Source organism: Chrysochloris asiatica, unplaced genomic scaffold (assembly GCF_000296735.1).
Source record: "Chrysochloris asiatica unplaced genomic scaffold, ChrAsi1.0 scaffold00013, whole genome shotgun sequence".
In the NCBI taxonomy this organism is placed as follows: domain Eukaryota; kingdom Metazoa; phylum Chordata; class Mammalia; order Afrosoricida; family Chrysochloridae; genus Chrysochloris; species Chrysochloris asiatica.
In genome coordinates, this window is record NW_006408531.1 from 35,549,197 (window position 1) to 35,572,553 (window position 23,357).

At 37.8% G+C, this 23,357-nt stretch overlaps 1 pseudogene; it reads right to left on the bottom strand.

Moving 5' to 3' along the window:
• Window positions 1-8,019: 8,019 nt before the first annotated feature.
• Window positions 8,020-22,612, bottom strand: LOC102817327 (annotated as a pseudogene).
• Between the last annotated feature and the right edge of the window lie 745 nt (window positions 22,613-23,357).

Sequence of the window (23,357 nt, forward strand, 5' to 3'; positions counted from 1 at the left end):
CTCAGTGACCAACGTGGTCACCAGTCAGACCTGCTCGTGTAGTCCCCTTGAGTCTTAGTCTAGGAAGGGGGTTTGCCCTGAGGGGACCTGACCACTTGGCTTGATGTCTCCTGGGCAAGCAACTTGCTTGTTCTTGTAGTAGTCATTTGGACTGCCTTTATGGTTTTGTATTTTTCCAGTTGGTCTTTCTTTCAAGAAATATCTTCTGGTCTTCTAGCCACTCCAGGCTGATCTACTTGTTCTTTCAAGTGGAGATTTCCCACCTCAGAAGATTCTGGATACTACCTGTGGTCTTATGTAATGCAGAGGCTCCGCAGGAAGCCTCCGTCACTGGGCAAGTTGGAGCCCCGTTTTAGGTATTCCAATCAGTTATAGGTAGAATATGGACTGAACATCATTTTTATTAACTTCTATAAACTGCTTTTTGGTGAGTTGGAATTTACTTGAATCAACTTGGGTTATATTGCTGTTGTTAGGTGTCATCGAGTAGCTTCTAATTCATAACAACCCTATACACAACAGAATGAAACACTTTCTGGTCCCGTGCCATCCTCATAATTGTTGCTGCCATTACTGCTGCCATTATGCCAATCCATTTCATTGGGCCCTTACTCTTTTTCACTGACCCTTCACTTTACCAATCATGATATCCTTTTCCATGGACTGATATGTTCTGATAACACGTCCCAAGTATGATAGATGAAATCTCACCATCTTGGCTTCTAAGGAGGATTCTAGATGTACTTCTTCCAACACAGATTTGCTTGTTCTTCTGGTAGTCCAAGGTCATTTTAGTATTCTTTTCCAGCACCATAACTCAAATGCATCAGTTCTTCTGTGGTCTACCTTATTTATTCATGGTCTAATTTTCACATGCATATGAGATTATTGGAGACCTGTTGTGGAGCTATGGGATAATACACTTTATCACAAGGTCGATTTGAACTGCAAAGTCGGTGGTTCAAAGTCATCACCAGCTCCTTGGAAACCCTATACAGGGTTGCTATGGGTCAGAACTGACTCAACAATGAGACTATTAAAAATACCATGGCCATGGCTTGGGTCAGGCACACCTTAGTCCTCAAACTGACATCTTTGCTCCTAAATACTTAAAAAAAAATTTTGTGCAGCAGATTTGTCTAATACAATATGTTTGTTTGATTTATTGACAGCTGCTTCCATTTGTGTTGATACTGGATCCAAGCAAAACAATGTTTTTGAAGACTTTCCCTACATTAGCAGCAAACGGATGTAGCACTGAAGTCTTGCCGTCTTGGCTTCTAAGGAGTATTCTGGTTGTTTAGCACTATGCTTAAAATTTGGCCAAATAATTATTAGGGATCCATATTTGTGCCCATTCCAAAGAGAGGTGACTCATTGGAATTCAGAAATCATCTAACAATATCATTAATAGCAATTGCAAGTAAAATTTTACTGAAGATTATTTAAAATTCCTGCAACAGCAGGGAATTTCCAGAAGCACAATGTGGAGTGAGAGATATCATTGCTAACATCAGATGGATCTTGACTGAAAGCAGAGAATACCAGAAAGATAGTTACTTGTTGCTTTATTGACTGTGTAAAAGTTTTTGACTGTGTGGATCATGACAAGTTATGGATAACATTGCAAAGAGTGGGTATTCGAAAACACTTAATTGTGCTCATGAGAAACTTGTATATAGAGTAAGAGGCAGTCGTCTAAACAGAACAAGGTTATATGGAATGATTTGAAATCAGGAAAGGTGTGAGTCAGGGTTCTATTCTTTTATCATACGTATTCAATCTGTATGTTGAGCAAATAATCCTAGAAGCTGGATTCTGTGAAGAAGAACGTTGCGTCATGATTGGAGGAAGACTCGGTAACAATCTGCAACATGCAGATGAAATTTGGGATGTAGTATTCCATTTATTTAGATCATTAAAATTGTTTGTTAAAAAATATTCATCATTCTTTATACACCTTTTTGCATTTATTTCTGGTATTTTAGTATTACTGTTACAATGGAAAGCATTAAATTACACTTTTTGTTTGCTGCTAATGTATGGGAATAAAATAGATTTATTTGCATTGTGCCTTACACTTATGCATCTCACAACTGGCATTTTTACAAGAGAATTTGACTGTCACTTTTCTTAGGAAAATGGCAGTTGTATTTTGTTCTTTCATATATAATTTACTATATATGAAGATACTTTACAGATGAATGGAGTCCTTCCTGGTGTGGCATTGTAGAATAAGTACTGGACTGCTAACAATAAGTTTGGCACTTCAAACCCACCAGCTGTTTCTCAGAACCTCTATTAAGGGTTGCTGTGAATTGGAACAGACATGAAAGCACTTAACAAAAGCAACAAAAACATATATATGAATAACCATAGCTCTCAGTAGGTAGATGTATCAATTATGTATCTGATTTTGCTATTCTAACAGAGCTAACTAGAACTATCAATATAATATTATGTAGTATTATTGATAATATACATCCTTTGCTGTAGTCTAGGAAGCATGCTTTAATGTTATAATGTTTGTTATCATCTTTGCCATAGGCGTGCTGGAAAATTTCTCCTATATTAGAATAGGTTAAGTTAGGTTGTGGTAACAAATTACCTTAACATTTCATTGGTTTTCTAACAAAGATTTATACCTTGCTCACAATTTGTCTTGCTCTTAGGTTGACTGTGGCTCAATGCATGAAAAAGACTTTGATTCACATTTGCTATAATAGCTAATCCCGTGGCTGAGGGAAATAGTATGATAGCTCCTTTAATTTTCTTGGAAGGAGACACATTTCTAATGCTTACATTTCATTGGCCAAAAGAAGTCCAACAGCCATGCCTAAAGCAAGGTGGGGACATACACCTTCTTTAGAGACAGGGCTGTAAGTACTTTGAACACAAATGCAATTGCTTACACTGGACACTGGTTAGGTTCAATTTATTTAATGGCTATATCTTTATAAAGCATTTTGACCACAATTTCAAATTTATTAGCATAGCCTTCTCTTTTCCCAAATCTGAATAAAATGTAAATTTTCTCTAACCTTAAAAATTTGTGTTTAAATTATTGTGTTTCTTCATTTAAAGTGAAAGACAAGAATGAATACCCTTGTCTTATGCAGATAAGTTATTGACTTGTCTTGAGTCTGGTTGTAAATACTATGATGGACACATGAAAGCTAAAAATGCACAGTTTATTTTTTTATATAATGCCTAATCCTCTGAGATTTTTTTATATAAGGGTACTGGGCATTGGAAGAGTTATCTTCTAAGGTTGAAATTATTATGGAGAGAGTTTTAGGGAATATTGAATAGTTGAAGACTATGAATGTCCATGTCATTGAATGATGTATTTATTAAAGAATATAAATTATTGCTATCGGCTATGGTTTATAATGGAGATGGGGAGAAGTGGATATATTTATTTGTATGTGTGTCAAGAAAGAGAGCAGAGTTAGAATAATTGACAGTCTCATCTATAAAAATGTATATCAACATTTCTGTGTCATGCTAAGAAGAGTTCAAGCTACTTTCATATTGTGGTGGTGGTTGTGGTTATGTGCCATGGAGTTGGGAGAAACTCTATAGAGGGTCACTATGAGTCAGAACTGACATCACGGCATATAACCACCACCACCACCACACACACACACACACACACACACACACACACACACACACACACACACATGTATATGTGTATATATATATAAACAGGAGCAGAAAGCCTCATCTTTCTCCCGTGGAACAGCTGGTAGTTTCGAACTGGCACTGTGGTTTAACACATTGGACTTCAAAGTTGGTTTGAATCACAAGGTAGGTAGGTCAAGCTCACAAGCGGCTCCTTGGAAACCCTATACAGGGTCTCTATGGGTTGGAACTGACTCAACAGCACTTAACAACAAACATATATACACATATATATTGTTGGCTCTCTACCCAAAGAACTCCCTTTAGTATTTTTTGTAACACTCCTCTGGTTTTAAAAAATTATTTTTAATTTCTGTTTATCTGAAAATGACCTAATTTCACCATTTTTTCTGGGGATATGATTTTTAGCTGGCTTTTTTTTTTTCTTTAAGAGTTTTACATGCTGTCTCATTATTTTTGTGTCTGATTGGTTTCTGCTGAAAAAATTAGAGCTTAATCTTATTAGTTCTCTTTGTAGGTAACTTTTCCTTTTCCTTGAGCTGCTCTCAGGATTCTTTCCTTTTCTATGGTTTCTAGTGTTTTTGGGGGTTGACTCTTTTTCTTTTTTTTTTTTTTAAATGATGCACAGACACAAACAGTGTAATAGAAACATTAAAATTTGCCCCCCTCTAAATCTAATCTGTAAAAGACACTCTGAGAGTTAAATAAAATAAGACACAAAATGGGAAACATTTGTAACACATTCATTGCAAGGGAGTTATTGTTTACATTTTAAAAGGGTAAAAGATCAAACTAAGTAATTAACAATAGGGCGGAAAACAAACAAATTAACAGACCACCATGGAAATGAAGTCACAACCACAACTAAGTCATGGGCAGCCATTAAAGTTTCTCCAGCTGTTCCAGAGACAATCACCTACGCCCCTTGGAAAACTCTAGGGCCCCATCCACTAAAGCTAATTGTTGTTGCTTGATGCTGTTCAGTCAGTTCCAATTCATAGTGACCCTATATAGGGTTTCCAAGGAGCAGCTGGTGGGTTTGAACTGCCAACCTTATGGTTTGAAGTCCAGTGCTGGTCCACATCACCAAACCAGAATTAATTAAGTCCACTAAAGCTAATTAGGCCTGCAGTCTCACTTCTGGTGCTAGGAACCTGCAGAAATGCCCATATGTGATCCCAATGACAAGAATAAGTCACAGTGAACACAAAACACATGCCTTCCACCAACACTTGAATGTACAAAGGGTAGTGTGTCCTAGCAGTGGGAGAGTGAACAGTGAGGATGACCAGTGCCACAGCTCAGCATCCTTCTCCCTGCCCACTGACACACAACTTTCCAGGAACCGCTCCCCTGTCTAGTGCCCCATGGAACTGCAGGATGCTGCAAGTACTTCTGCTTCTGTGAATTCAGAATGTTGGTATTGTCCACATGGTTCCTGTGCAGAATTGGTGCCCTCTTCAGAGGCGATGATGGAGGGTCCCCAGAATGGCTATCTTGAAAGGCTGTCTTCTCTTCTTTCATGATGTGAGGGAAGTTTTCTTCCAACAACTCTAGGACAGTAGTCTCTCTCTTGTAAGACCACCTTCAGGCTATGCTTGATTGGATTTGCTAAAAGAAGAGTTAGAATTTGCCTGGAAAAAATAGGTTTCTTGGCTTAAGCCTTTGTAGAATATGGGGTCTTAGGTTGAATCCTGAGCCCCAACCAGAGTCTTCAGAGTTGGGACTTTCAAATTTGCATTTGAAAAGACAAGCCCATGGGGCTAGGGCTGAGGATAAAGGCACCAGCTGATATGAAGTGCAAGGTGGTGTGTATAAACTCCCAAACTTACAGATGGTACCCATTTGACATAGCTTGGGTGGCTAGTGTTGAGGTGGCCAGAAAAGTAGAGAAGGCAGCAGAGGTGGTGGTATAGAAAGATAGAGCAACTATGGACTCTAGGCCCATGGACTGATTAAGGCTTGTGCCCTTTGGACATTTAAATGAATATACATTTTTTGTTTTGTTTTGTTTTGTTTTTTTTACTTTGTTCTTTTGTGACATATAAGATGTAAATGGGGCCAGTATATTTTCAGTTGTGCACATTTTAGTTATATCATGTTAGGAGCAAGTATGACTTTATAATTTTCTTTATTTAGAGATTATGCATACAGTTTATAGGTTTCAATTTGACAAGGGTGAATTGTAATGGGTAAGGTTTTATGTCAACTTGACTAGGCCAGGAGTTGTAGAGGTTTAGTTTATTCCCATTGTGATGAAACCTAATGCAGGCATAGTTAACTCTATGATGAGTGGCTATCAGTAGCCAATCAGTTAAAGGAATGCTTCCTTGGGGGTGTGGCCTGCTCCCAATAACAGGATATTTGGGAAAGGTTTTCTCTTTCTCTTCCACTGAGGACTTGGACAATACAGTTATAAGCCATTTCCTTGATAATAAACTTTGTTTTATATATGTATATGCATATATAGTTTTCACTGGTTTTGCTTCTCTAGAAAACCAGGCCTATGACACTACCTGATAAAATAAATAGTGGCTAACACCAGCCATATCTGCCCTCAACAGCACAACATGAATAGCAAACAGAACTGCAGACACTCTCTCATTCTTATAACCATTAGGAGACAGGTGGTGAGTACCTATGAACACATCAACATAAAATCACCAATTAAATACAAATGTAACACTATAATGGCTCAGAAACAATGTGTAATTTCAGTTCACTGAAGAAATAAGACCAACCTTTAGTTTAGCAGATAAGCACTTAACCATTGTGTTCACTGCTCACCAAATTTAAGAAGTTCTTAGACCACTGATCCTTGTACTGGTCTAAGAACTACTCAAATAATGATCAGTTTTTGTTTTCTATCACGTAGTAAATAGCTGTTGCTTTTCAATGCTGTAGAGTTGAGTCCAACTCTTAGAGATCCTATATAGGGTTTCCAAGGAGTAACTGGTGGATTTGAACCACTGGTTTTTCAGTTAGCAGTCCAATATTTATCCTATAGTGCCACACTAGGACCCCGCGTAGTAAATTATTGTTCAATGCCATCGAGATGGTCAAGTCAGTTATGACTCATAGCAACCCTGTATAGGGTTTCCAAGGAGCAGCTGGTTTTGTTTTAACTGCTGACCTTGTGGTTTGTGGTCCAGTGCTGATCCTAAAGTGACACATATGGTAAATTAGCATTTAATAAATATTTTATATGAACTTATTATATAAGTTGTATGTCAAGAGGAGAACACATTAAATCAGTAAAGGCAAAGATGCCTTAAATTTAGACTCTTGCTACTTGTATGGCATAAAAATAATCTATTTTTATTATTAGAAAGGAAAAGGAAATAGTAAATGATCACTTAATGAAGGAGAAATGGGGGATCTCCCAGCCAAAACCAGTGTGACTTTGCAGGGAGCATTCCAGGAAACTAAGAGCCACTGTTACCCTCACTACTATCACAAAGGAGTATCTGCTGATAGAAGGAGCATAACTCAGGAAAATCTCAAAGATTGGCATGGAGTTGCATGGGATATGTAAAATGTCTAGAAGACATACTTTTGACATGTTTGAAAATTATATTCAGGGTAAGAACTGCTTGATATGTGTTCTTTGTTCTGTGTTGAGTAGCATGGTTTTCAAGATGGAAAAGTACACCAGAGGTTGTTCTTTGTGGATGCTTAATTTCTGCGGAGCTCTAGGATAAGCACTGGACTGCTGACCACAAGCTCAGAAGTTCAAACCTACCAGCTTCTCCTCAGAAACCCTATACAGGGTCACTCTGAAGCAGAATTAAATTGAAGGCATTTAACAACAATGACAATAACATTGATTAGAGGGATCTACAATTAAAAAATGGATAGGCATAGAAGAGAGTTCAGGACTCAATGCATTGTCTCTCTCTCTCTCTCTCTCTCTTTTTTAGGTTCACTAAATTTATTTTAAAAACCATAAGCATTTCTTACAGAAGAGCATTACATTGTGCACACTGTTCTCAATAGAATGCCAGGGACATTTGGATTATTATTATTACTCTTCCTCCCTGTTCCAACCCCCCAATTGTTTACAGTGGCCACAGAAGCACGGTGTTCACAATAATTACCTGGGGGGATTTTTTTTTTTTAACCACCAACAATGAACAAAAAATAAAATTCACTCACTCTCCTGCTGTTTCAAATTTTCAATGTTAGTTTTTGCATGCCCTTCCCCCACCCACCTGTTTATAAGGAACTAAAACATTACATCTGATGAACAGCAAAGATTTCACTACACCTCAAATGCAGAACACCTATGAAGCAGAGGAATGTTGGCTTTTTAAATAAAAGCAGATTAAAAAAAAAAAAAAGATACAGGACTCCTTCAGTTCTTCAGGAGTCTTAGAAAAACTTTCCAGAATACTGCTTCACACTATAAAAAAGAAAAAAAAAAAAAATCTTGCATTAGAATCCAACATCTGCATACTGCTTCCCACTGTTCTGCAGCAAATACTGTGCATTCTGTAGCTGGGCCTGTGTTCCTGTAATGGTAATGATCCGATCTTCGGACTCTTCTAAAGGTTCATCAATTTTGATTGAAAGACTCAGACCGAATTTGTTTATTCCGCTGACCACCTTTGCCAATAAGAGATCCAGCCAAATCTTTGGGAATAGTTACTTGTGTAATAATAATAGATCCACCAAGATCACCATACGAGCCACGACACCCTGCATAGGAATAATCATATCCAGAGCCACCCTGTGGTTCATAAGCCATCTGCCACTCTGACGGGCTCCATGTATCTATTGCAGAATCCCAGGTTTCATCTGCACTGGAGCCAACCATGCCATCATAGCAGTCTCCTGGTCTCTTTCTTCTGTCATAAGCCATTAGATCTCCTCCTCTAGGTGGTGGTGGTGGAGGAAGCGGAAGATTCCTAGCGGTGCTACCACCCCAACCACCTCGTCCAGGAGATGGTGGAGGGCTCATATCGTCATAATCTCTTCTGGATGGAGGCATTGGCTGCCCACGCCGACCAGGAGGCATTCTATCAAAACCACCTCTTCCTCGCATGGGAAATCCATGTCCGTGATCGAACATCATTGTAAAACTGCCATAACCATAGGTTTCATCATAAAAATTGGGATCGTAAGGCTGTGCACGTCCTTTGATGGGTGACTCAGATATAAGGTCAAGGATGATCTTTATGCACTCGCAACTCTATCAGGTTTTCTTCCAATAAGAACAACTCTGTCAGTGGAATGAGGACCGCGTTCCTGGAAAAGCTTGATTGTTGTCTGAGTGTTCTCTCGAAGTTCTTTGATTTTAGCACCTTTGACCCCAATAATTCCTCTGCCAGACTCTGATGAATCAACAGCCTCAACTTGAAGTCAAAGTCTCTTCCTTTATAGTGTTGGTAATTTAAGCATTCCACAGTATCAGATTCCAGCGGGAGCTGGCTGTTTCTGTGGGTGATGGTAACTGCAGGCTCTCTTAAGGTAGGGATGATTTTCTTCAGAATTTCTCAAATTGTTTCAAAATCAGCACTGATACTCAATATGCGCTCGGGGCCAGTGCTGTCTGGGACTGAAACACTGGCATTGTGGTCTGTGCGAAGACCCTTAATATTCTTGCCTTCTTTGCGAATCACTGTCCCAGCATTCTTGCTCTGCAGCAGAATGCGCAGCTCAACCATCTCATCAGTCAGTGTTCCTGGATCTTTGGAATGCTTGTTCCTCTTCCATAACTTCTGCAGGGCGTTTACCAAATTCACCATTGGTTTCAGTGTTTGGGAAGCTTTATTCTGGCTGTTTAGTTTCCTTTTTCTTGTATTAAATGGGCACTCTGACCAGTTATGTTATTACATATCTTTGCAGAGCAGAACTGAAGTGTTCTGGGCGGGACCAACAACTGACCCCCTAGTGCTGCAGTGACCAATAGACTGCGAACAAGCGGATCACGGGCAATAAATCAAGGTCGGTGCGGCAGAGAAGCACAGGATAATGGCATCTGTGCATCTGATCCTCAATGCATTGTCTCTTGATTGGGAGAAACTGTTACAACTTTAGAGAATAAAAGGTATGCTTGGATACCACTCTTTTAATTAATTATTTAGTTCTTAGAACAAATTTATTGAACGCCTAGCATGTGCCAGGCACGTGTGCTGGAAATATAGACATAAACAGTTATATCTGGTTTTTCACCTCTTGAAATTAATGTTTCCAGAGAAGATAGACTAGTTACAATTAAGTGTGGTCACTCTTAGGCTAGGGATGTTGTTGCTGTTGTTAAGTACTGGCGAATCAGTTCTGGCTTATAGAGTTTCCAAAGAACAGCTGGTGAGCTTGAACTGCTGACCTTGTGGTTCAAACTGACCATGCAGTCCAGAGCATTAACCCTCAGCACCACAGCAGAACTTCCAGGATGGGGATATAAAGAGATCATTGAAATTTAAACTAGGCCAAATATTAGGAAATTCTGGTAAGGAAGGAAAAGGTCCAAAGATTATTGGTCTTGATCTGGAGGAATGATGAACTATGCCTCCAAAGGCAGTTTCTTGGTTTTGAATTTAAAAAACTGTTATCAAGGTTCTAGAATACTCTTTAAATGAAAACACAAAAATTAAAAAATTAAAATACATCTAATATTCATGGACTAGAGTGTGACAGCAGTAGTGAGGTTGGCCCAGGATCGGACATTGTTTCATTCTGCTGTGCATGGGGTCGCTATGAGTCGGTTCTGACTCGATGTCACCTGACAACAACAACAATATCTATAACATTGTCAACTGATGTTTTTACAGAGTAAAAGAACAAGTCTCTCTAAAATTTAAAACTGGTCACATTGGCAATGTCCTACCACAAACAAAAGGAGCTCGGGTAGCTAAGTGGTTACGAGTTGGGCTGACAACCTCAAGGTCAGCAGTTTGAAACTACCAGCAGTTCCACGGGAGAAAGATGAAGCTTTCTGTTCCTGTATATAAGAAAGTACATTTTTCTAATTTTAAAATTAAATATCTGTTCTTATGAAAAGCATTTTTATCAATAAAATTTTGTTTCTATGCTGCTCCCATGATTAGTAGCAATTTAGGCTTTATAATAAAGTCAGTATTTTAAACTCCAGCTAGGTTAATTGTAAAATGGCTATTTTCCAGAGAAAAATGGAGAATAAAAATATAATCTCAGTCATGTTTGGCATTAACATGATGAGGTAAAGAGAAACATTTGTTAAGGAGACTCAAAACACAACTGGAAGGGGTGGGAAAAGATGGAGGGGAAGAAAGAAGGGCAAGCCAAAGATCTGAGATACAAGCACAATTTTCATTCACCAATAAGATTTATGAAGCATTTAAAAATATTCCAAAAGAAAATATATAAAAATTGTCTAGGTTTCTTAAATTTTGGTGTTTATATAGTTTAACTGGGAGTCTAGTTAAAATGTAGGTCCCATTTAGTTGGACAGGCATAGGGCCTGCAATTGTGTATGTCTAACAAATTTCCACAAACTGCTAGGCAGTAGAGTGGCCAAGATCTAGAATTGTAGTACTGAATACTGGCTCTCACTAGAAATGCCTGGGGAAGGCAAAAAAAAAAAAAAAAAAAAAAAAAAAACATTGCCCTCACAAAAAAAAAAATAATATAATTCAAAAAAAAAAAAAAAAAAAAAAAAAAAAAGGCTTGGTGCTCAAGCCACACCCCTGAACAATTAGGTTAGAATCTTCAGTGGTGAGACTATCTTCAGTGTTCATTAAATCTCCCCAGGAACTACTAATGTGTAGCTATGGTGGAGAAACCACCAATCAGAAGATTATTGTCCCTCATCATTCACAGGAGCTGGTGGATTCATTCCAGTGGTACCTTGGAAGGACTTATAAAAGTAAGAGTCGATATTTCACTACAATAGACTGCAGCTGAGAAAACAAAATGTGCACCACATTATTTAAATAAAATCCTAGTATACATAGGTTATGTTTGGCTTCTTAGACTGTCAGAAATGTTATTGTTTCTGTGCTTGCATAATTTAGCTTTTGAGTTCCTGTGTCTAAGGACATCTTGGGAATAGTGGTTGAAATAAGGAAAATAAGCCATTAAGTTTTTCCCTACATAAGCCTGGAAGGGTTAGACTGCTTGATATCTTTACAAGAACTTGTCCAGTCTTCTCGGTGATGACAGGATTTCAGGGACTGGACCCTTGAGTGTTGGTCATAACTGATTCTAGTCCATTATCTACATATTTACTTTCCTTCTATCAGGATTCTTACCATCACCAGGATTACCTCTATTTCCTACGTATAAAAAGCAAGTATCAACGTTCATTTTTAATATATCAGTAATTCTTAGAACTGCTTTGCTCAAATTATACAAGTTAATATCCCTAGTTATGAGTAACAGAAAAGAGATCTAGCTAAATAAATTAAACAAAAAAAGAAGTTTATTTAAAAGGAAGGCAGGATATTCACAGGACTATTGAAGATCTGGAGAGTCAGACTCAAGGCTAAACATGCAAGAACAGTGCTCAAACTTCATTGCAGAATTGTCTGAAGGAAAACTGCTGCTGATAGAATGTAGAATTTTCCCTTCTGCCATTTTGTACAAGTAGCATAATATTGTAGATGATTGTGGTTGAAAGCTGGACACCCTGAATTTCTCCACATTCACCAGAAAATGAAATCTGCTTCCTCACATTTTTCATTGCTATCTCCTCCTGACATGTCTGTTGGGTTTTTGGATTGCTCCTTACTGTAGAAGATGTTTCTATCTTGGCCAGACAACACTTAAATGGTTGCTGTCCATCAAGTTGGTTCCAACTCTTAGTGACCCTGTGTAGGGTTTCTGAGGGGCAGCTGGTGGGTTTGAACTGCTGACCTTGTGGTTCGCAGTTCAATGCTGATCTTACAGCACCACACCATGGTGGAAAATTCTTAAATTATAGGAAAGGTTCAAATAATGTTAGGTAATAGGAGAACATGACAAATACCTACCACACTTTTAGGATTGTCATTTTGTAACTCATTAGTTTAAGTAACATCAACTTTATTCTACTTTAATAAGTAGTTATTCAGGATTTACTATATACTTAAGATGCACTAAAGATACAAATAGAGTGTTTGGTATATAAACAAGGAGCCCTGGTGGTGTTGTAGGATAAGCATTGGATCTCTTAACCACAAGGTTGGTGGTTCAAACCCACCAGCTACTTTGTGGGAGAAAGGGGAGGCTATCTACTCCCATAAAATTTTATCGTCTCAGAAGCTCTGTATAGGGCTACATAACTTGGAATCAACTTAATGGTAGTGGTTTGTAGTTTTAGTGTATAAGGAGCCCTGGTAGCACTGTGGGTTAGGCATTGGGCTGCAAATTCAGTGGTTCAAACTCACCAGCCTCTCAGTGTAAGAAAGGTGAGTCTGTCTGCTCCCATATGCAAAGATGTATAGTCTTAGAAATCCTATGACTTAATCAGGTGTCGAGAAGTAGCTAACATGCATATTGTATTTGTGTTTCTCCGTATCCTGCTAAAAGTCATATAAACACTTCAAGTCTGTTTGTCTTCCTGTATTTTTAATTTTGGTATACTTCACAATATCTAGAATACTTCACAATATCTAGAAAATAACAAGACATAAAGTATTCAAATATTTTTGTTGAATTAAATTGTGTTCGGAAATGTATACCCAGAGTATCAAAAATATATCCACTCATGCTGTATAAGAATAAATATAGACAAAACACTGTTTCAAACAACTTGCTGTTTGACCATAATCATAATTAACAGTTGTTGGAATGGTAATTTAAGGAGTCATGATTGTTATAGTTTTCAGGGGATTAAAACTTCCTAACCCAAGTTATAAAAGGAGCTCTGGTAGCATAGTGGTTATGAATTGGGCTGCGAACTAAAAGGTCAGCAGTTCAAAACTACCAGCTGTTCCACGGGAGAAAGATGAGGCGTTCTGCTCCCGTAAAGATTTACAGCCTCGGAAACCCTGTACAGGGTCTCTATGAGTCGTAACCGACTCCACAGCACATAACAACAACAACAACAACAACAACCCAAGTTATAACTGGAAAAGGATTCATGTGAAAATAAACTATAAAAATTGATATTAGCAGTTATGATAACAAGTTCTTTGTTAATACTCCAGATCTGAAGGTTTCCAAATACTCTGTTTGAATAAGTGATCTGTTCATGAGTAGGAAAATGTAGTGTCTTATAGATTTCTTTGGTATATTTGGGATATCCAGAGGTGCAGGAGATGATTATTTTTCTTTGTAAGCAGAATTTCTAGTGTACATAATAAAAAAAATATACAAAACATTACTACATATAATAGATACCTACTGTGGCTAGTTTAAGCAAAAAGAAGAGTCAATTAAAGGGATGTATGCCATTCTGTACTATCTAAGGATAGAAACCTGGGATTTGAAGGAAAATAAAAACAAGCCCAACAAACTAGAATCTGGGACAGAAAATTTCTAGTGAATTCAGGGTTAGGGTTAGGGTTAGGATTAGGGTTAGGGTTAAGGTTAGGATTAGGGTTAGGGTTAGGGTTAGGATTAGAGTTAGGGTTAGGGTTAGGATTAGGGTTAGGGTTAGAATTAGGGTTAGGGTTAGGATTAGAATTAGGGTTAGGGTTTGGATTAGGATTAGGGTTAGGATTAGGGTAGGATTAGGGTTAGGATTAGTGTTAGGATTAGGATTAGGATTAGGATTAGGGTTAGGATTATATGCCTGTACAAGGAATCCTGCTGTTGTGCTATAGCATAAGCACTGGACCATTAACCATAAGGTAGGAGGTTCAAACTCACAAGCTGTTCCTCAGAAACCCTATACTGGGTCACAATGAGTAGGAACCGACTCAATGGCATTTAACAGCAATATACAAGTTTAGCTTCTGATGTGTTGCTGTAGAGTAAGCAAAGAACTTCTAACTGTAAGGTAGCAGTTCAAATCTACCAGCCCCTCCTTAGAATCCCTATTGTTGTTGTTGTTAAATGTCATCAAGAAGTCAGTTCTGAATCATTGAAACCCTGTGTAGGATTTCCGAAGAGCAGATGATGAGTTTGAACCACTGGCCTGTTGTTCAAACCAAATTTATGGACCAGTGCTTATCCTATAGTACCACACCAGGACTCCAAATAAGGGCATAGTATTTACTAACAATTCCTATCTGTCTTTTTCCAAATTACTCAAATTTTAACTAGTTCTACTATGTTATTGTTGATTAAGTGTTGTTGAGTGTGTTCCAACTTGGACAAAAAATTTCCAAATAGTTGTTAAGTGACATCCAGTTGGTTCTGACCCACAGCAACCCTGTATAGGGTTTCCAAGGAGCGACTTGTGAGCTTGACCCACCTCTTGGTTCAAATCGAGTTTTGCAGTCCAGCACATTAACCCACAGCACCACACCAGGACTCCAAATAATAGAATAGATGGTTTTCAATAATGGAAAGCCTATGGAATGAGTTTCAGCTTTCAGTTAGTCAGGGTATTGTTGAGTGATTTCTTATTATTTAAATATGTAGACATACATCAGAGAAACCTATTAGAGCATATATTCCAATCGATTTAGATATTCTTTGAAGTGCATCTGTAAACCATAAAACCTGGCAAATGGTGGCTGAGAGTAAGAGTTGACTAAATGTTCATGGGCTCCCTCACATTTGTCAGCCATATCCACATTATGGTAAGTGGACTATTGGAAGACATGACATGATTCCACTCTCACCATCACTACTGAACCTTCAAGCTATATTTTCTGTTTACCTGAAACCATTAAAGCCATGAGTTGAGATAGAGAGCAACTAGGTTACCACATGGAGAGATACTTTGAAAAGTTCTGTAATATCAGGAAATTGTAAATTTGGTATAAAGCCACTGATAATTGGAGATTTGTTTGCTATTGCAGCATAATCCATTGCCAAACACGTTACCATTATGTTGTATCTGTTTCATAGTGACCCTATCAAACAGAATAGTTTCCAAGGCTATAAACTTTTACAAAAGTAGACTGCCATATCTTTCTCCCTCAGAGCAGCTGGTGGGTTAAAACCACCAAGCTTTTGGTTGACAGTTGTGTGTTTAACCATTACTCTATCAAGGCTCCTTGGGTACCCAGTAAATTAAAAAGCTCTTTAAAGGTAAGGACTGTGAAAAAGAGTCTTTTACATTTTTTATTTTGTTGTTGCACATATACACAGAAAAAAAAATACATGAAATCAAGTTTCTACATGTGTAGCACTGTGAGATAATGCACTGGACTGCAAGGTCAGTTTGAACTGCAAGGTCAACTGTTCAAATTCACCAGCTGCTCCTCAGAAACTCTACAGTGTTTCTATGAGTCAGAACCAACTCAAAGTCACTTAACAAAAATATATACATTTCAGTGACATTGATTACATTCTTTGAGTTGTGCAACTATTTTTACCCCCTTTTCTGAGTTGTTCCTGTTGTTGTTGTGTGCCGTGGAGTCAGTTCCAACTCATAGCGACCCTGTACAGGGTTTCCGAAGTTGTTAATCTTTACGGGAGCAGAAAGCCTCATCTTTCTCCCTCAGAGTAGCTGGTAGTTTTGAACTGCTGACCTTGAGGTTCGCAGCCTGATTCGTAACCCCTACGCTACCAGAGTTGTTCCTAGACCCCCCTATTAACAAACTCACTAACCCTAAGGTTCCTATCTAATCATTTGAGTTCCTTTTATAAAGTTGACCCTGTAGTGATAGATCATAAAAGAGCATAATGCATGAGGAAAAAATTTCTTACTAATTAAGGTAAACATTTGTTTGGTTTAAGAAAACTAAAACCCCAAACTCAAAGAATATTTTGTTTTAATAGCAAGACAGCATACAAATGTGCATTATTCATCCCCCCTTTTTTTTTCTTGGCTTAATGTTTAAAGATGATTTTAGAACAATAGTTTCAGGACTGCAATCAGCCTTCATGGCTCCATAAAGTTAATTCTGTGGAATTTGAAATTATATTCTGTATTTTCCTCTTCTGGGATCAGGATTCTTCAGTCCATTTGATCAAAATGTTCAGTAATGGTAGTCAGGCAACATCCAAGTTTTCTGATCTCATGGCAAATATGGCATGCATTCATGGAGGCAATTAGCCACACATTCCATTTCCTCCTACTATTCCTGACTTTTTTTCTTCCTCTGTTGCTCTGGGGGAAGAGGGATCAATTGTGCATTTCAAGATCCCAGGCACTATGCAACAAACAAGGAGGTAGAATGGAAGTACTAAACATGGGGATAGGCCAGTTAACTGGAAGTTCCGTGACCCTAAACCTCAAAACCAAGGAACCAAATCACATGAGGGATTCTACAAATTACCTAAATTTGTGCTATGTGTATACCAAACGCTCAAAACTATATACTATTGTTATTAGGTGTTGTCAAGTGGGTTTCAACGCATAGTGACCTTAATGTACAACAGAACGAAACACTGCCTGGTCCTGCACCAACTCACAATCACTGCTACGCTTGAGCCATTGCTGCTGCCATCATGTCGGGAGTCTCCCTCTTTTTCTTTGCCTTCAACTTGATGTCCTTTTCCAGGGGGTTGTTCCAATATGTTCCAAGTAGATGGAGTCTAGCCATCTTGGCTTCTAAGGAGCATTCGGGCTGGACTTCTTCCAACACAGATTTGTTTGTTCTTATGGCAATCTGTGGTATTTTTAATATCCTTATCTAACACAACTCAATGCATCAATCCTTGTATAACATTCCTTATTCATTGTCCAAGTTTCATATGCATATGTGACTGTTGAAAATACCATGGCTTGGGTCAGATACACCTTAGTCCTCAAACTGACATCTTTGCTCTTGAACACTTTAATGTGGTCTTGTGCAGCACATTTACTTAATGCAATAAGTCATTTGATTTCTTGACTGCTGCTTCCATGAGTGTTGATGGTGGATCCAAGTATGGTGGATCCAAAATGAAGTCTTACAACTTCAATTTTTTCTCCCTTTATCATGTTTTTTATTGGTCTAGTGGTGAGGATTTTTGTTTTCTTTACATTGAGATGCAAGCCAAATCTTCATCAGTAAGTAAAGGAGCTCTGGTAGCATAGTGGTTACAAATCGGACTGTGAACCACAAGGTCAACAGTTCAAAACTACCAGCTGTTCCGTGGGAGAAAGATGAGGCATTCTGCTCCCATAAAAATTTACAGCCTCAGAAACCCTGCACAGGGTCGCTATGAGTAGGAACCGACTCCACGGCACATAACAACACCAACAAGTATTTTAAGTCCTCTTCACTTTCAGCAAGCAAGGTTGGATCATCTGCATATCACAGGTTGTTAATGAGTCTTCCTCCAATCCTGAAACCACATTCTTCTTCATATAATCCAACTTCTCAAATTATTTGCTCAGCATACAGGTGAATAATTACAACCCTGGTCCACACCTTTCCTAATTTTAAACCATTCTATTTAATACTTCTTGTTGGAACTCTCCTTGTTCTAACAACTGTACAGGTTTCTCATGAGCACAATTAAGTGTTCCAAAATACTCATTCTCTGCAATGTTGTCCATACCTTGTCATGGCCCACACAGTCAAAAGCCTTTCCATAATTAATCAAGCACAGGTAAACATCTTTCTGGTATTCTCTGCTTTCAGCCAAGATCTACCTGACGTCTGCACTGATATCGCTAGTTCCAAGTCCTTGTCTGAATCTGGCTTGAACATCTGGCAGTTCCCTTTCAATGTACTGTTGTAGCTGTCTGTTGTAGCTGTCTTTGAATAACTTGAGCAAAATTTTACTTGCATATATTAATGATATTGTCTGATGATTTCCATATTTCTTTGTATATAGTATATATATGTTCCTGTTGTTGTTACATGTCATCATGTTAGTTCCTACTTACAGTGACCCTATATAGATTTTTTTGAGGAGTGGCTAATGAGTTTGAATCTCTGACCTTGTGATTTAAACTGACCTTTCAGCCCAGTGCTTATCCTACAGTGCTACACCAGAATTCCTAATATAGATAGACAGACATATAGAGACTTTTAAAAGTTTGTGGAAAATTCTATTATCTTTCAATCTCATTTATCTCTGACCGTTTTGAATCCCTCTCATAGTTGTTAATTAATTTACTATGCATAAGAAAGTTTTTATTACAAATCTGAAATTGTCTGTATCAGAAGAGCTTTTTCATATTGCCTACAGTTGAGTTCTATTAAATCTGATATTGAGTACCAAAATTGCTGCTTACTTGGAATGTCAAGTGGTTTTTATGCTATTTTTAATTGACAGATTTTCATATTCCTAAAAAATAGCCTTCATGTTAATAGAATATTCACAATCTGGTTTTGTTGTCCTTTCCTAAACTGACTGCAGGCCTAGAAATCAAATCTCAAATTAGTGGTATTTACTCACACTCAACAATGTATATTAATTACACTTACAGAAAAGTCTGTTGTAGAAAAAGCACTGAAATTTCTGGGGTATTCTTGAAACAAAACTGCAATATATATACATATATATTTATTCTGGTGTGGTGCTATGGGTTAATGTGCCTGACAGAAAAGCCATTTGAACTACAAGATCGATGGTTCAAACTCACCAGCTGCTCCTTGGAAACCCTATACAGAGTCACTATGGGTCGGAACTGAATTGATGGCACTTCACAACAACACATCTAATCTCATTAAAAATAAATAAAAAAATAAAAAAAATCCATGTACTTAGGAGATAGGCTTCAATTCCCAGAAGTAATCTTTAGTGACTGTGTGATTGAAGCATGTCTATTCGATGAATACATAATCATTTGAGATTATGATTTGCTTAATATTGGCTCTTTTTAACAAGCAGTATATCACTAGCTTAGCCTCTAAATCTTATGTAGTTATCCCCTCAGTCTATCTACCATCTGAACCAACAGACCTCATTTTTAACCTCCTAAATTTTTTCATGAATGTGTGTACACTTAAAATGCATAGTTCAAATTTGCATTTTTTGATTTAAAAGAATCTTCAAACACCCATAAGTACAGGTAAAATAAGAGGTCATTATGTAAAATGTTTCCCAATACAAATAATAGTAATTTAAAAAAACCCAATAAACAAAAACAAATAAACAACTATACCTACATGGATTATAGTAGAATATGAAACTGTATGTGATGGAGAATCTTAGTACCTTAGTGTAAAAAATATGTGGCACCAAATCATTCCTTCCATTAACCCTTTCTGCTCCTTAGTTGGGTTTGATAATCCACTGCAATGACCACACACAGCTCAGACATCATACTCAGGGATTGTTATGGGATTTAACAAGAAAGTTAAAAATTTACATTTTGGGGTCAGAAATTCTCAGGACACGTTTACCTGTCAGCAACTGGTAAATGCCCACAGGACACACCATTCACATTAACCTCAGCTTGAGGACACTCACCTCCGGCTCCCTGGACCAGCAAACCTAGCTCTCCCAGTTAAGTGCCTGTAAGTACTCAACTCTACAAGAAAGCATCTCGCCCAATGTCACTCAGCTTTACTTGCTCCGTGGGCTGGAAAGCCTATGGCTCTGACTTATGATCTGACTGTTGGCTTTGCTGCTGCTGCTCCTTTGTCCCTCTTCTCGTGTCATAGCTTTCTGTTCATGGGTTGAAGAGCTGCAATAAGCAGGGACCTTGGAGACCAACGGACGTGCTCCACTACTAGCTCTCCTTTGATGGTAGTAAGATCCCATCCTGCTTCTGAGATGGCTCATTTTAAACACCCCCTAGAATTCCAAGTTGTTACAATTACAATCAGCTCTGCTAACATCCATAGCTGAATCAAGTCATCCTATCAGGGTCTTCTCCCACCATCACTTACCCAGACCTAGCAGGGCAGAAACATTGTTTGGTGGGCGTTACAGACTATGGCAAGGAGAGATATTAGATGATTCACTATACCACACTTAACTTCCCCACAAAATTGCTAAATTTTCATTTACTACTCATTGCGATTCATTTTATATCCATCAGCCAAAACAATGCCAGGGGCTGGCTGTAGAACAGACCATCAATTGTTCATACATAAGTTCAAATTGAAGTTGAAGAAAAGTAAAACAGATGCACAAGAACCAAAATATGACCTTGAACATATCCTACCTGAATTCAGAGACAATCTCAAGAAGATGTTTGATGCATTACACACTAATGACCGAATACCAGAAGAACTATGGAATGACATCAAGGACATCTTACAGGAAGAAAGCAAAAAAGTCATTAAAGAAACAGGCAAGAAAGAAAAGACCAAAATGGATATCAGAAGAGACTCTGAAACTTGCTCCCCAGTACAGAAATGCTAAAGCAAATGGAAGAAATTGGGAAGTCAAAGAGTTGAACTGAAAATTTCAAAGGGCAGTTCATGAAGACAAAGTCAATATTATAATGAAATGTGCAAAGACCCAGAATTAGAAAAATGAAAGGGAAGAACACACTAAGCTTTCCTCAAGCTGAAAGGACTGAAGAAAAAATTCAAGCCTCGACTGGAATTATCAAAGGATTCTATGGGCAAAATATTGAATGGTACAGAAACATCAAAAGAAGATGGAAGTAACTCATAGTCACTCTACCAAAAAACAAGTGATTGATGTTCACCCATTTCAAGAGGTAGTATATCAATAAGAAGTGATGGTACTGAAGGAAGTAGTCCAAGCATTGAAGGTATTGGCAAAAACCAAACCAAACCCCAAGGCTCCGGGAATTGATGAAATACAAATGGAAATCTTTCAACAAACTGATGTAGTACTGGAGGCACTCACTCTTGTACACTGGGAAATTTGGAAAGTGGATACCTGGCCAACCAATTGGAAGAAATCCATATTTGTGCCCATTCCAAAGGGACATGATCCAATGGATTGAAGAAGTAATCTAACAATATAAATAAAGTCACATGCAAGTAAAATTTTGCTGAAGATAATTTAAAAATGGCTACAACAATACATCTGCAGGAAAACTGTCAGTAACTCAAACCAGGTTCAGAATAGGTATTGGAACTAAAATTATTATGACTCACATCAGTGGGATCATGGCTAAAAACAGAGAATGCCAGAAAGATGTTTATCTGTGCTTTATTAACTATGCAAAAGCTTTAATCTGTGGGGATCATGACAATCTTTGGGTAATTTTGTGAAGAATGGGAGTTCCAGAAAACCTTGATTGTGCTAATGGAAATATGCTTTGGGTTATTTCAGAATAGTTCTGCAACTACTAGGGATGAATAATGCTCTTTACTCTTTTGTCATATGACAGTAACAACTAACATTTATTGAGCACTTGTAAGATTGTTATTGTTGTTAAGTGCTGTTGAGTCAGTTCCAAGTACTTCATTCTGTTTAAGGCATATATATATATACTAATTAAGCTAAATTATTGCTTGTTTTAAAGAAAACTTTGTATTCTTTAAGGTTTAAATAATATCTCAGGACGCTAGTGTCAGGGATTCATCCAGTTTCCATGACTGGAAAATCATGAGTCCCTGAAATTTGAAATTCTGTTCTGTATTTTCTTGTTTTTTTTGTGTGTATCAGGATTCTTCTACGGAATCTTTCATCAAAATGTCCAGTCATGGTAGCTGGGTGCCATTCAGTTTTTCTGATTCTTGGCAAAGGGGAGCAGTTGCTCTTGTCCATGACTCCCCCGCTTTCTCTGTTGCTCCCAGCAAATAGAGACCAATTGTCCTTCCTTTTCTTTTTCCCTTCAACATAGATCTTTCCCAAGGACCTTTCTTTAATTCTCTCTTCTTATTCTACACTACTTGACTTAGAATCCTGTTACATAAAATCTTAGAATCTGTGACTGTTATACAGCTGACACTCAGTTTGTGTTCCCAATCCTGGCTTTGCTCTTGTATTTTATTACAAAGTTTCTCAAATCGCTGCTACACATTCTTCCCAGACTCTCCTGACCCCTCATATTCACCTCAAAGTGAAACTGTGGTATCCTTTTCCATATCTGCTGCCTCCTTAGGTTTACTATATTTGCCGATGTTGCCGCCATCTTTAGAGTCAACCTGTTTTGTGAACTCAATGACCACTTGGCCTCCACTATTTCACTTCTATCTAGATTCTACCCATTTGCTCTACTCCCTCTGCCATTCTTATAGTTTTCTTGTCAGTTCTAACTTACTAGAATCCCAATCTATTTTATATGTTGTGGCTAGGTTTGTTAATCTAAAAATGAACTCTAGTCTTATTACACTCTTCGACCTCAAATATCTTTGTTTGTAAAATTATCTAGCTTCCCAGGACCTCCTTCATCTATCTTAAATATTTTTTATTACTCTGTATTTATATACTCTGATTTCGGCATATAGTAAATTTGTTTTCTATCAATTTATACTTTCCTGCCTCTGCCTTCTTGCTTATATTCCTTAGATCTTAAACACTTTTCTCCACCATTTACATATATCTAAATCTAGCTCCTACTACTCGTCTCTCAGTATGTCGTACTGTGCTGGCTTGTGAGTCCAAGAAGAATGAAGTACTTGACAACTTAAATCTTTTCTCTGTTGATAAGAATATTGTTTATTGCTCCAGTGGTGAGGATTTTGTTTTCTTTACATTGAGATGCAATCCATACCAAAGGCTATGATCTTTGATCTTCATCAGTAAGTATTTTAAGTCCTCTTCACTTTCAGCAAGCAAGAATATATTATCTGCATATTGCAGGTTGTTAATGAGTCTTCCTCCAAACTTGATGCCACGTTTTTCTTCATAGAACCCAGCTTCTTGGATTATTTGCT